The 15,612-nt window shown below is 45.7% G+C and overlaps 1 protein-coding gene across 7 annotated transcripts in view; it reads left to right on the top strand.

Annotated features, from left to right (window-relative positions):
* The window catches only part of SECISBP2 (SECIS binding protein 2), a 48,767-nt gene that overhangs the window by 23,271 nt on the left and 9,884 nt on the right, over window positions 1-15,612 (top strand). The window lies entirely within an intron of this gene.

Genomic DNA, 15,612 nt, shown 5'->3' on the forward strand with positions numbered 1-15,612 from the left:
TGCTATCAGCCATGTTCCAGGCTGGACCCTTTGGTATCTCTACGAGTCGGTGGGCCCAGGAGGGGCACTCTCCTTAGCTGTGAAAGCCTTTAAGATGTCAAAACATCATGATAAACAGAAAATACACAAACATAATGCAGGGCTTCAGTCATGGGTCACAGCAGAAGTTACTTTGGCCTTATGTTTTTCAGAGCAGGTATTTGAGTAACCTGCATCAGCCTCAGAGAAATCGGGAAGACTTTCAGCCAGCCCTCTGATTCTGCAGAATGTAGCTTCCTGGGGAGCCTGCAGGGGGCTGTGTAAGCTGTTGACTGAGCTTTCCAGACCTTCAGTCAAAGGTGAAAGCACGAAGGCAGAGGAAAAGACCTCTGAGGGGTACGAGATGGCTCTTTTGGGACTAGGTTCAAGTTGGACCTTTTAGATGGAATTGTGTGTGAAATAAACAGTTGAGCAAGGAGTGGGAAATCAGAAGAGATTTTTTTTTTTAAAGAAGCATCTTGTATTTTGGTTTGTAGAACCCATAGAGGTGGAAGAGTAATAGAAGCTTTAAAATTGGCTAGTCAGAAACCAAGAAGATAATTCTATAATCACATGTGACTGAAAATACATAATACAGATGGTCAAATCGTTCTAAAATATTTTTAAGAGGCAGATTTTATGTTTCCTGGCCCAGGTCACATTTTTGAGTAGTTTCAGGTTGAATTGTGAGGCTGGGATTTTGATAATATTGAAATGATATTTTGGCCAGAATCCCAGGAATGCCTAAATCCCGATGTGCCCATCTCCTTCCCTTTTGACATTACTACTGGAACCATCTTTACCAGGAAAAGTAAAAACCAGTGAAGAGGAACTCAGGGTTTCTCTTTATTTTTAGCTGAGCCAGTGTCAAGTACCCCTCTGCAGAGCTTTCTGGCGAGAACACAACTTAACTCAAAGGGCTTTGGGCTTGAGTCTCTTCTGGACCCCAAATCAGGTCTGCCCACCTGGCTGCCAGGATGATGAGGAGGAGATACGTGCTTTTACCGGCAGCAGAGGGAGGAGTAGCCGTGGTTCCTTAGCAGACAGTGCCTTGAAATCTACGGTGTGTTTCTTTTAGACACATATAGTCACGTTTTTCTTTCTTACCCAGTCAGACAGTCTCTGCCTCTCGAGTGGGGTGTTTCCTTCATTCACATTTAATGTAATTGTTACTGTGGTTGGATTTACATCTGCTGTTTTGCATGTTTTTTAATTCTGTCATGTCTTCCTTGTTCCTCTTTAATTGTCTTTTATGTTAAGTAAATAATTTTTTAATATATATATATTTATTTATTTTTAGAAGCAGGAAGGGATGGGGCGGGGGGGGAGAGAGAGAGAATCTTAAGCAGGCTTCACGCCTGGGGCTGGATCCCACGACCCTGAAATCAGGACCTGAGCTGAAATCAACAGTATGACTCTTAACCGACTGAGTACCAAGGCGCCCCAACTAAATATTTTTAGAGTACCATTTTGATTCCTTTATTAAAATTTTTAATTTTCTTAAAAATAGGAAAGTAAGTGGTTGCTCATGAATAAGGAAGGTGATTGCTCCAGGAACCACAGTATACGTATGAGTGTCTGCACTGGAGAAACTTTACTCCAGTGTAACCCTTCTCTCCCTCTGTCTGGGCTGCCGTTGTCTGCGTCACACCTGTATACGTTATAAACAAAACGGTACGGTGTTGGAAGGACTTCTCTCTGCAGTCATGTCTTTTGAAGAAACTAAGACAAGGAATGAGAAGAAAATGTATGTTTGCCAGCTTTATATTCACAGTTGTCCATGTTCTGTATTTATTCCTCTGGAGTTCGTTACCGTCCGGTGGCACTTCCGTCAGCATTTCCTCCGAAGGCCTTCCTCTCATATCATACAGGGGTTTGCTAAGCAGCAGATTCTCTCATGCTTTGTTTGTCTAGGAACGTCTTTAGTTTGCATGTAGTTTTGGAAAGATAGTTTTGCTGGATATAGAATTGCTGCTTGGCGATTTTTTTCTCCCTCAGTACAGGCGTACCTTGGAGATATCATGGGTGTGGTTCCAGACCACTGCAATAAAGTGGATATTGCAGTAAAGCAAGTCAAGATTAATTTTTGTTTTCCAGGGCATATAAAAGTCATGCTTACACTGAACTGTAGTCTGTTAAGTGCAACAGTGTTACGTCTAAGAATCAGTGTACGTGTCTTTTTAATATTTATTTATTTGTCAGAATGAGAGTGAGAGAGGCAGGCAGAGGGAGAAGCAGACTCCCCGCTGAGCAGGGAGCCCGATGAGGGACTAAATCCCAGGACTCCAGGATCATGACCTGAGCTGAAGGCAGATGCTTAACTGACTGAGCCACCCAGTCGTCCCAACAATGTACATATCTTAATTAAAAAATATTTTAAAAAAATGCTAACCATCATCTGAGCTTTCAGGAGCCATAATCTTTTTGCTGGTGGAGGGTCTTGTCTGATGTTTAAGGCTGCCGACCCATCAGGGTGGTGGCGGCTGTGGCCATTTCTGAAAGTAAGACAACCCTGATGTTTGCCGCATGGATTGACTCTTCTTTCAGGAACAATTTCTCTGTAGCATGTGATGCTGTTTGGTAGCATTTTACCCACAGTAGGACTTCTTTCAAAACTGGAGTCCAGGGCGCCTGGGTGGCTCAGTTGGTTAAGCGACTGCCTTCGGCTCGGATCATGATCCTGGAGTCCCGGGATTGAGTCCCGCATCGGGCTCCCTGCTCGGCGGGGAGTCTGCTTCTCCCTCTGCCCTTCCCCCATCTCATGCTCTCTCTCTCTCTCATAAATAAAATAAATAAATCTTTAAAAAAAAAAAAAAAACAAAACTGGAGTCCAGGGACGCCTGGGTGGCTCAGTCAGTTAAGCATCTGCCTTTGGCTCAGGTCATGATCTCAGAGTCCTGGGACTGAGTCCCATGTCGGGCTCCTCCCTGCTCAGCAGGGTGTCTTGCTTGTCCCTCTCCCTCTGCTCCCCTCCACCGCTGCCCCGCTCGCACTCTCTCTCTCTCAAAAAAAATAAAGTCTTAAAAAAAAACTGGAGTCCATCCTCCACCTCTGCCTCTGCTTTACAGCTGGGTTCACGTGATATTCTAAGTCCTTTGTTGTCATTTCAGCAGTCTCATGGCATCTTTACCAGGTGTAGCTTCCATCTCAAGAATCCACATTCTTTGCTCATCCATAAGAAGCAACTCCTCATCTGTCCAAATTTTATCATGAGATTGTGGCAGTTCACTCCCATCTTCAGGCCACACTTCTGATCCTGGTTGTCTTGCTGTTTCTCCCACATCCGCAGTGACTTCCTCCACTGAAGTCTTGAACCCCTCAAAGCCACCCATGAGCGCTGGAATCAACTTCTTCCAAACCCCTGTTCATTCACTTCCCGTGAATCATGCATGTTAATGGCATCTAGGATGGTGAATCCTTTCCAGGATGTTTTTGATGGACTCTGCCCAGATCCATCAGAGGAATCACTGTCTGTGGCAGCTGTAGTCTTACTAAAGGTATTTCCTAAAGAATGAGAGTTGAAAGTCAGAATTACCCCTGGATCCATGGGCTGCAGGATGGATGTTGTGGTAGCAGGCATGAAAGCAACATTAATCTTGTCCATCTCCATCAGAACTCCTGGCTGACCAGGTGCACTGTCAATGAGCAGTTATATTTTGAGCGGAATCTTTTTTTTTTTTGAGCCATAGGTCTCAGTTTTAAGTGGGCTTAAAATAGTCAGTGAACCATGTTGTAAACAGATGTGCCGGCCCCAGGCTTTCTTCTTCCATTTAAAGATCACAGGCAAAGTAGATGTAGTATAATTATTTTTTTTTCTAAATTCCAGTGTATTTAACATACAGTGTTATATTAGTTTCAGGTGTATGGTATAGAAATTCAGCAATTCTATACATTACTCAGTGCTCATCATGGTAAGTGTACTCTTAAACCCCATCACCCATTTCACCCATTACCCTGCCTGCCCACCTCCCCTCTGGTAACCATCAGTTTGTTTTGTATAATTAAGATTTTGTGTGGTTTTTTTTCTTTGTTTCTTAAATTTCACATGAGTGAAATCATGTTACTTGTTTTTCTCTGACTTATTTTGCTTATCAGTATACTCTCTAGATCCATCCTGTTGTTGTAAATGGCAAGATTTCCTTCTTTTTCTTTTTACAGTTAAGTAATATTCCACTGAATATATGTATTTATACCACTTCTTTATTCATATATCAGTGGACACTTGGGTTGCTTCCGTAATTTGGCTATTGCAAATAATGCTGCAGTAAACATAGTGGTGCATATATCTTTTTTGAATTAGTGTTTTTGTATTCTTTCAGTAAATACCCAGTAGTGGAATTACTGGATCATAGGGTGGTTCTATTTTTAACTTTCTGAGAAGCCTCCATCCAGGTTTCCACGGTGGCTGCACCAGCTTGCATTCCCACCAACGGTGCATGAGGGCTCCCTTTCTCCATATCCTCGTCAACACTTGTTCCTTGTGTTTTTGATTTAAGCCATTCTTACAGGTGTGAGGTGAGATCTCATTGTGGTTTTGTTTTCCATTTCCCTGATGATTAGTGAAGTTGAGCATCTTTTCATGTGTCTGTTGGCCATCTGGATGTCTTTTTTAGAGAAATGTCTGTTCATGTCTTCTGTCCATTTTTAATTGGATTATTTGTTTTTTTTGGTGTTACATTGTATAAGTTTTTTTAATGTATTTTGGTTACTAACCCCTTATTGGATATGTCATTTGCACATATCTTCTCCCATTCAGTAGGTTGTCTTTTAGTTTTGTTGATTGTTTATTTCACTGTGCAGAAGCTTTTTATTTTGATGTAGTCCCAGTAGTTTATTTTTGCTTTTATTTCCCTTGTCTCCGGAGACATATCTAGAAAAATATTGCCATGGCTCATGTCAGAGAAATTACTGCCTGTGCTCTCTTCTAGGATTTTTATGGTTTCAGGTCTCACATTTAGGTCTTTAATCCATTTTGAGTTTATTTGTGTGTATGGTTTAAGAAACTAGCTGTCTCATTATTTGGCATGTAGCTGTCCAGTTTTCCCAACACCATTTGTTAAAGAGACTGTCTTTTCCCCATTGTATATTCTTGCCTCCTTTGTTGAAGATTAATTAGCCATATAATTGTGGGTTTATTTCTGGGTTTTCTATCCTGTTCCATTGATCTGTGTGTCTGGTTTTTGTGCTAGTACCGTACTGGTTTTTTATTTTTTTGAAGATTAATTAATTTATTTATTTTAGAGAGAGGGAGAGGGAAAGAGAATCTGAAGCAGGCTCGGCACTCGCGTGACTCTGAGATCATGACCTGAGCTGAAACCAAGAGCTGGATGCCCAGGCGCCCCAGGACCATACTCTTTTGATTACTGGAGCTCTTTGTAGGATAACTTGAAGTCTGGGATTGTGATACCTTCAGTTTTGTTCTTTTTTAAGATTGCTTTGACCATTTAGGGTCTTCTGTGGTTCTATAAAGATTTTAGAATTATTTATTCTCGTTCTGTGAAAAATGCTGTTGATATTTTGAGAGGGATTGCATTCAATCTGTAGACTGCTTTGGGTAATATGGACATTTTAACAGTATTTGTCCTCCCCATCCATGAACATGTTTAAGATTTTATTTACTTATTTGACAGAGAGAGAGAGAGAGAGAGCACAAGCAGGGGGAGTGGCAGGCAGAGGCAGAGGGAGAAGCAGGCTCCCCACTCAGGGAGCCTGATGTGGGGCTCGATCCCAGGACGCTGAGATCACGACGAGACCATGACTTGAGCCGAAAGCAGAGGCTCAGCTGACTGAGCCACCCAGGCGCCCCAGCATGGAATATCTTTCCATTTGTTTGTGTTATCTTCAGTTTCTTTCGTCAGTGTTTTTTCGTTTTCATAGTACACGCATCTTTTACCTTCTTGGTTAAGTTTATTCCTAGGTATTTTATTGTTTTTGGTGCAATTGTAAATGGGTCCGTTGTCTTTATTTCTCTTTATGGTATTTCATTATTAGTGCATAGAAATGCAGTGGATTTCTGTGCATTGATTTTGTATCCTGTATCTTTACTGAATTCATTGACCAGTTTTAGTAGTTTTTGGTGGAGTCTAGGGTTTTCTAGATACACTATCGTATCATCTGCTCATAGTGAGAGTTTGACTTCTTCCTTACCAATTTGGAAGACATTTTTTTTTATCTTTCTGTTTTCTGATTGCTGTGGCTCGGACTTCGGGTACTATGTTGAATAAAAGTGGTGACGTCCTTGTCTTATTCCTGACCTTAGGGGAAAGCTCCTAGTTTTTTACCATTGAGTGTGAGGTTAGCTGCGGATTTTTCGTAGATGGTTTTTATTATGTTCAGGTATATTCCCTCTAAACCTACTTCGTTGAGGGTTTTTATCATGAATGGGTGTTGTACTTGGTCAAATGCTTTTTCTGCATCTGTTGAAATGATCATATGGCTTTTATCCTTTTTCTTATTGGTGAGTGTATCATGTTGATTTGTGAATATTGAACCACCCGTGTATCCCAGGAGTAAGTCTCACTTGATCGTGATGAATGATTTTTTTTTTTAATGTATTGTTGAATTCAGTTTGCTATTTTCTTTTTTTTTTTTTTAAGATTTTATCTATTTGACAAAGAGACAGCGAGAGCAGGAACACAAGCAGGGGGAGTGGGAGGGGGAGAAGCAGGCTTCCCGCGGAGCAGGGAGCCCGATGCGGGGCTCGATCTCAGGACCCTGGGACTGTGACCTGAGCCGAAGGCAGACGCTTAACGACTGAGTCACCCAGGCGCCCCTCAGTTTGCTATTTTTTTGAGGATTTTTGCATCTGTGTTCATCAGAGATAGAGGCCTGTAGTTCTCTTTTATTGTGGTGTCTTTATCTGGTTTTGGTATCAGGGTAGTGCTGATTCATTCATAGAATGAATTTGAAGCTTTCCTTCCTCTTTTATTTTTTGGAATGGTTTGAGAAGAGTAAGTATTAACTCTTCTTTAAATGTTTGGTAGAATTCACCTGTGAAGCCATCTGGCCCTGGAATTTTGTTTGTTGGGAGTTTTTTGATTAGTGATTCAGTTTCACTGCGGGTAATCGGTCTATTCAAATTTTCTATTTCTTCCTGATTCAGTTTAGGGAGGTTATGTGTTTGTAGGAATTTATCCATTTCTACTCTATGCCAGCTTGTTGGCATATAATTTTTCATAATATTCTCTTATAATCTTTTGTATTTCTGTGGTTTTGGTTCTCTTTCATTTCTGATTTTGTTGATTTCAGTCCTCTTTTTTTTTCCCCCCCATGTGTCTGGCTAAAAACTTAGTCAGTTTTGTTGATCTTTTCAAAGAACCAGCTCCTGGTTTCATTGATCTGTCCTATGTGGTTTTTTTTTAGTCTCCACATCATTTATTTCTGCTATAATATTTGTGATTTCCTTCCTTCTACGGGTTTGGGATTTTGTTTCTTCTTTTTCTAGCTCCTTTAGGTGTAAAGTCAGGTTGTTTATTTCAGATTTTTCTTGCTTCTTGAAGTAGGCCTGTATTGCTATAATCTTCCCTCTTAGAACGACTTTTGCTGCATCCCAAAGATTTTGGACCATTGTGTTTTCATTCTCATTTGTTTCCATGTACTTTTTGATTTCTTAGTTGACCCATTCATTGTTAATGTTAGTAATCTCCTTGTATTTTTGTTCTTTCCAGATTTTTCCTTATAGTTGATTGCTAGTTTCATAGTGGTGTGGTCAGAAAAGATGCATGGTATGACTTTGAGCTTCTTGAATTTGTTGAGACTTGTTTTGTGGGCTAATATGTGATCTATTCTGGAGGATGCTCCAAGTGCACTTGAAAAGAATGTATATTCAGCTGTTTTAGGATGGAATGTTCTAATTGGATCCATCTGTTTGATCCATCTGGTCCAGTGTGTCATTCAAAGCCACTGATTCCTTGTTGATATTCTGTTTGGATGATGTATCCATTGATGTTAGTAGGATGGTAGAGTTCCCTACTATTAGTGTATTACTATTGATTACTTACTTTATGTTTGTTATTAAATGCTTTTATGTATTTGAGTGCTCCTACTTAGGGTGCACAAATATTTACAATTATTATGTCTTCTTGTTGGATTGCCCTCTTTTTTTTTTTTTTTTAAAGATTGATTTTATTTATTTGTCAGAGAGAGGGTGAGAGAGGGAGCACAAGCAGGGGCAGAGGGAGAGGGAGAAGCAGACTCCCCACTGAGCAGGGAGCCAGACGCGGGGCTCCATCCTAGGTCCCTGGGATCATGACCTGAGCCAAAGGCAGATGCTTAACTGACTGAGCCACCCAGGCGTCCCTGGACTCCAGTTTTGAAAGAAGTCCTATTGTGGGTAAAATGCTGCCAAACAGGATCTCATGCTACAGAGAAATTGTTCCTGAAAGAAGAATCAATCCATGCGGCAAACATCAGGGTTGTCTTACTTTCAGAAATGGCCACAGCTGCCACCACCCTGATGGGTCGGCAGCCTTAAACATCAGACAAGACCCTCCACCAGCAAAAAGAGGGAGAGGGAGAAGCAGACTCCCCACGAGCAGGGAGCCCGACGCGGGGCTCCATCCCAGAACCCTGGGATCATGACCTGAGCCTGTTTCTCTCTCCTTCTACTTTGAATGACAGCCTTCCTGGATAGTCGTCTCAGCTGCACTTTTTTCCTTTCAGCGCCTTGAACATACCATGCTGTTGCTAAGTATCCCTGCAAAAATCCGTTCATAGCCTTAGGGGGGGGATTCCTTTGGATGTAACTATTCTCTCTCTTGCTGGTTTTGTTTTGTTTTGTTTTGTTTTGAGAGAGAGGGCGGGGAGAGGGGTAGAGGGAGGGTGAGAGAGAATCTTTTTTTTAAATTTTTTTATTGACATATAATGTATTACTTGTTCCAAGGGTACAGGTCTGTGATTCATCAGTCTTGCACAATTCACAGCGCTCAACATAGCACGTACCCTCCCCAATGTCCTTCACCCAGCCAGCCCATCCCTCCCACCCCCATCCACTCCAGCAACCCTCAGTTTGTTTCCTGAGATTAAGAGTCTCTTACGGTTTGTCTCCCTCTCTGGTTTCATCTTGGTTCATTTTTCCCTCCCTTCCCCTATGATCCTCTGTCTTGTTTCTCAAATTCCTCATATCAGTGAGATCATATGATACTTGTCTTCCTCTGATTGACTTATTTCGCTTAGCATAATATCCTCTAGTTCCATCTGCGTCATTGCAGATGGCAAGATTTTGGGTTTTTTTTTGTTATTTTTTTTTGATGCATAACATTCCATTGTACATACATACCACATCTTCTTTATCCATTCATCTGTCGATGGACATCTTGGCTCTTTCCACAGTTTGGCTATTGTGGACATTGCTGCTATAAACATCGGGGTGCACGTACCCTTTCGGATCCCTACTTTTGTATCTTTGGGGTAAATACCCAGTAGTGCAATTGCTGGATCATATGGTAGCTCTATTTTCAACTTTTTGAGGAACCTCCATACTGTTTTCCAGAGTGGCTGCACCAGCTTGCATTCCCACCAACAGTGTAGGAGGGTTCCCCTTTCTCCGCATCCCCGCCAACATCTGTCGTTTCCTGACTTGTTAATTTTAGCCATTCTGACTGGTATGAGGTGGTATCTCATTGAGGTCTTGATTTGGGTTTCCCTGATGCCGAGCGATATTGAGCACTTTTTCATGTGTCTGTTGGCCGTTTGGATATCTTCTTTGGAAAAATGTTTGTTCATGTTTTCTGCCCATTTCTTGATTGGATCATTTGTTCTTTGGGTGTTGAGTTTGATAAGTTCTTTATAGATTTTGGGTACTAGCCCTTTATCTGATACGTCATTTGCAAATATCTTCTCCCATTCTGTTGGTTGTCTTTTGGTTTTGTTGACTTTTTTTTGCTTTGCAAAAGCTTTTTATCTTGATGAAGTCCCAATAGTTCATTTTTGCCCTTGCTTCCCTTGCCTTTGGTGATGTTTCTAGGAAGAAGTTGCTCAGCGGCTGAGGTCGAAGAGGTTGCTGCCTGTGTTCTCCTTTAGGATTTTGATGGACTCCTGTCTCACATTTAGGTCTTTCAGCCATTTGGAGTCTATTTTTCTGTGTGGTGTAAAGAAATGGTCCAGTTTCATTCTTCTGCATGTGGCTGTCCAATTTTCCCAACACCATTTGTTGAAGAGACTGTCTTTTTTCCATTGGACATTCTTTCCTGCTTTGTTGAAGATGAGTTGACCATAGAGTTGAGGGTCCATTTCTGGGTTCTCTATTCTGTGGTGAGGGAGAATCTTAAGCAGGCTCCACACCCAGCACAGAGTCTTATCAGTCCCACGACCCTGAGATCATGACCTGAGCCGAGATCATGACCTGAGCCAAAATCAAGAGTTGGATGCTTAACCAACTGAGCCACCCAGGTGCCCTTTTCTTACTGGTTTTAAAATTCCCCCTTTATTAGTACTTTTTGCCATGTTAATTACTAAGTATTTTGGTGTGGACCTCCTTGGGTTTATTTTGTGGGGGACTCTCTGTGCCTCCTGCATCTAGATTTCTGTTTCCTTCCTCAGATTTGGGAAGCTATCAGCTATTATTTCTTCAAATATATTTTCTGCCCCATTTTCTCTCTCTTCTCCTTCTGGGATTTCTATAATGCAAATGCTACTACTCTTGATGGTGATGCTGAGTTCCCTTAACGTATTCTCATTTTTTCTTACTCTTTTTCTCTTTCCTGTTCAGCTAGCTTGTTTTCTATTCCTCTGTCCTCTCTAGGTCGCTGATCCATTCTTCTGTTTTCTCTAGTTTACTGTTTATTCCATGTAGGGTATTTTTAATTTCATTTACTGAGTACTTCATCTCTGATTGGTTCTTTTTTATGTTTTCTCTCTCTTTGTCAGTGGTCTCACTGAGGTCCTCCACTCTTTTCTCAAGTCCAGTGAGTATCTTCATGACCAGTACTTTAAATTCTCTTATCTTGCTGTGACTGTGCCCTGTTCTTTGAGGTGGGACACTCTCTTCTGTTTCATTTTGTCAAACTCTCTGTGTCTCTTTCTCTGTGCTGGGAAAGTCAGCCATGTCTCTTGCTCTTGAGAGTCATGGCCCCATGAAGAAGAGGTCCTGTCGGGCCGGGCAGTGTGGTGTCCCCTGCTCCCCAGGGCCTGGCACTTCAGCGAATGTCTCCTCTGTGGGGTGCTTGTGGCCTACTGCTCTGTGGCCTGGCCCTGTTTTCCTTCAGGCCACTCATCTGCAGTGGCTCTCTTTGCCTTTTGAGGGCAGGGTTTGGTCCGTGGGTTTTGGTGGCCAGTCTGGGGCCGCCTTGGCCTGAGTGAGTCAGACCAGCTAGTTGTCAGAGGGGCACTGTCACCGAACCATAGGTTGTCCCCTGAGAAGCTTCTGTGGGTGGGCGGGCCCTGCAGTCTGACCAGATGTCTGCCCCCAGCCCACTGCTGGGGCTGCACTCGGACTGGTGTGTGTGGTTACCTTCCCTTTCCCGGGGGCAGGAGTCACTGTGGAGGGGTGCTGGCCCCTCTTGGGGCTGCTTGCACACTGCCAGGCTTGTGGCACCACTTTGGATGAGCTTGGGCCTAGGGCGTATTGGAGGGGTTAGGTTTGCAGGAGGACGCAGGGGCCAGGGCTCCAGGTGCCGCCAGTGGGGATGTGCAGTGGGCAGGGAGCGCTCCTGCGGGGCGGCAGGCAGGCAGGGGCGGGGCCGCAGGAAGAGTACGGGAGTGAGGCGCCCGGTGCTGGCAGGGTGCGGGCCAGTCCACTGTGGGAGGGACGCTGTAACCGCCCCAGAAAACCCCTGCAGAGGCCGGGGTTGGGTGTTGGGGCCCAGGCCATTATTACTGTGCCGGTTCCTGCAGGTTTCTGTGTATCTTGGCTGGGGGGGTGGCGGAGGGAAATGGCACCTGCCAGCTCTTTTGTTCTTGGAAAAGTCTCCCAAGGATCCCTGCCCCTCCAGTGTGAGCTCTGAGATTAGTAAACAGCCCTCCGTCCCGTATACCCCAGGCGCTTTCAACCTGCTGCTGCTTTGCTGTATCTCCGTGAGGCTCTTGTGCGGTCTCCATTCCCTGCCACCCTCCAGCTCCCCCAGAGCTGAGCCGCTGGTTTTAAAGTTTCAGGGGCTCCGCCCCACTGATTGGTAGGGCCTGTCTGGTTTTCAAAGCCCGATGTTATGGTGACTCATCTTCCCAGTGCAGATCCCGGGTGCCTGGTGTGGGGTCTGCTCTTCTCCCCTCTCTGCACCTGGTGCGTTTCTCCCTCCTGCGGACAGCCCTGCGGGTCCTTTGGCCTCCAGACCATGTCCACCCTTCCTGTCCCTCTTTGATGTGCCCGTTCTCTACATTGAGCTGTAGAGAGTCTGTTCTGCCAGTCTTTGGGTCCTTTTCTGGGTTGTTTACACTCATGTCGGTGTTAGCTTAATGTAACTGTGGGATGAGGTGAGCCTAGGAGCCTCCTACTTTGCTGTCTTCCCCGGAAGTAAGATTTAGCATAATTCTTAAAGGCCCTAAGATTTTCAGAATGGTCCGCGAGCATTCAGCTTAAAGTCACCAACTGCATTGGCCCTGACAAGACGATCAGCCTGTCCTTGGAAGCTTGGAAGACAGGCACTGACTTCTCCTCTCTAGCCAGGAAAGTCCTAGATGGCATCTTCTTCCTGTGGGAGGCTCTTGCATCCACACTGAAAATCTGTGGGTCAGTGGAGCCGCCTTCGGTAATGACCTCAGCTCCATCTTCTGGATCACTTGCCGCAGCTTCGCCTTGCACTTTTACGCCCTGGACACGGCTTCCTTCCTAAAACCTCAGGAACCGATCTCTGCTAGCTTTAGACTTTGCTTCTGCAGCTTCTTCCCCGCTCTCCACCTTCACGGAATTGAAGAGGGTCAGGGCCTCGCTCTGGGTTCGGCTTTGGCTGAAGGGAATGTCGGGGCTGGTCTGATCTTCTGTCCAGAGGACTGACACTTTCTCCGTATCAGCAGTAAGCTCTTTGGCTTCCTTATTGTCCGTGTGCTCAGGGTGCACGTGCATTTTCCTTCAGGAACCACCTTGGTATTCGGAACTTGGCTGTTGGACACAAGCAGCTTAGCTTTGGCCAGCCTCCGCTTTCAGCATGCCTTCCTCATGTGTGAACACGTAAAGGCCGCTGGAGCGTTGTTACTGGGCCCCTCTCTGGGAATGGGCCGAGGAGAGGGGGAGACAGGGCTTAAGTTGGCCGGCTTGTGGTGCCCCAGAGCAGTTAAATAGTAGAACCGAGGATCACTGGTCACAGATCGCCATGACCAATAATAGGAACGACGAAGTTTAAGAAATGGTGAGAATCGTGACAGAGACATGAAGTGCAGCCCCGGGTGGGAAGAGGGTGCCATGGACGTGCCGACGACGCAGGGTCGCCGCCCGCCTTTGGTTTGTGAAATGCCCCATGTCTGTGGGGTGCGGTAAGTCGAGCTCTGCCTGTGCTTTGGGTGCCCCTGTGCTCTGGCCTCCACCGGTGCCTGTGACACGCGGGGCTGCTAGTCCCATGCCCGTTCTGTGCTGTCTCTTTGTTTGGCCTTCAGCACGTGCTGGGACTCGCCTGCTGCGGATCTGTGTGCGTACCCCACCTTGGTTGGCTGCGTGTTGGCTCCGGAGACTAATGCTTTCATCAGATTTGGGAAGTTTGGGCCTTTCTTTCTCTTTTCTTTTTTCTTTCTGTCTCTCTTTCCTTTTCTTCCTCTCCTTTCTTTCTTCCAAGATTTTATTTATTTGAGAGACAGAGAGCGCACAAGCAGAGGGAGAGGGAGAAGGAGGCTTCCTGCAGAGCAGGGAGCCCGACACAGGACTCGGTCCCAGGACCCCAGGATCATGACCTGAGCCGAAGGCAGACGCTTCACCGACTGAGCCACCCAGGTGCCCCAGGGGCCTTCATTTCTCCTGAAACTGTTTTGGTTTTCTCGTCTCCGGGCACCCCCATTACACGTGTATGAGTCTGCTCGTTGACGCCCCACTGGTCTCTCAGGCTCAGTTCACTTTCCTGCATCTCTTTGTTTTCTTGGAACTGAACAGTTTGTGTTTATTTTCAGCTCCATTGATTTTCTGCCATGCTGGATGTGCTGCTGACCGCCTCCTGGCAGTTTCTGTTTATCGAAACACTGGGTGCAGATGTGTTCGCAGAGCTGCCTCGAAGTCTTGGTCAGCCGAGCCCCCCAGTTGGCACCTCTGAGGCGGTTTCTCCTTAACTTCCTTTCCCTGACTGTGGGTCACACTTCCTTGCTTTGAAAGTCTGAATTTTTTGTTGAATACTCAGTATTTTAGTTACTAAGTTGTAGCAGCTCTGATTTCTGAATTTTTTTTCCTCTCTGAGAGTAGCGATGGTGATGGTTTTATTTCCGGGGGTTTTTTAGTACCTGCGTTGGCCTGAACCTGAAGGTTGTCTTCCACATGCTGTGGGTGGCTTGTGTCTGAGCTCAGTTTTTTCTCCTTGTTCTCATTGTTTCTGGCTTCCCAGGGGCCACGCCTGCATCCACACAGCACAGATGTGTCGGAGGTTGTGCTTAAACACGGCCAGCTTGAACGTCCTCCGTGGTCTGTTCACAAGCGTGTGTGGGCTTGGAGTGCGCTCAGCTTGCAGGCCGTGCCTCTGTGTCCTGGGACTCGTGGGACACCTGCACTTGCTCACGGGCTCTGTTGTGGGCAGGGATGTGGGGTGGACGCACTCTTGCCCTGTTGCTTGCCGGCAGAGGGCCATGGCTCAGGCTGGCTGGACCGCCTATTGCTGGGTCACCTCTCTGAAGGAGCATGCCGTAAATCCAGCAGCCCCTTCTGGCAGAAGCAGTGAGGCTGCGGGTTTTCATGGCCTCTCCGCCCTGGTCCAACCAGCTGTCAGCAGGGAGAGGGTGGGAGCAGCCTGGATAGGATGCCCCGACTTTGATAGAGCGCACTAGCAAAGCTCTGCAGTTTGTCGTAAGCCTTTGGTCACTTTTGGGAGGGCTGCTGTGATTGTTGATGAGAGTTTTGTCCAGCTTGCTGGCTGTTTTAGGGATGGGGTTGGTCGACCTCACTGTGCGTGTGATAGGGACTCCCAGGCTCACCAGTAATGCTGTGTGGAGAGTCGCCTGGCACTGGGCAGACAGGAGGGGCCCAGGCAGCAGGAGTCAGGTGCCCAGCTGAGGTCTGGCCCTGGGAAGTGGCATTAGGAACAGCGTGAACAGATGGGAACAGGGTCAGCACGGGGTGGTTTTCTAAGATGAGCTCATCATGCGTACGTTTCGAACATCTGACATGGGAGCACTGGTCCAGAGATGCCAGAAGCTGTGTGGGGCCATGGCTGGAAGCACCCAGAGCTACGGTGCAGGCCTGTTGTGCCCTTAGGCAGGGCACCCTCACGCCCAACTGAGAAAACACCTGTTACTCAGCAGCATATTTCAAACCCAGTGAGGGCAGGTCAGATAACCTGGGAAACTATCGGTGTTGAGGTTGGATAGTGGGTACGTGGGGTTTGTTGTTGTACCGTTCCCTTTTCTTGGGTGTGTGTTGGGAAATTGTTCTAACTAAAAGGTAAGGAAAGGAAGTAGGCACAAATAAGCTGTTTCCTTGGAACAAGAAGAAGAAGGCGGGAATAGAGCAAGATGGGAGCGTGCCGTGGAAAT

The sequence above is a fragment of the Neomonachus schauinslandi genome, chromosome 13, assembly GCF_002201575.2.
Source record: "Neomonachus schauinslandi chromosome 13, ASM220157v2, whole genome shotgun sequence".
Classification (NCBI taxonomy): domain Eukaryota; kingdom Metazoa; phylum Chordata; class Mammalia; order Carnivora; family Phocidae; genus Neomonachus; species Neomonachus schauinslandi.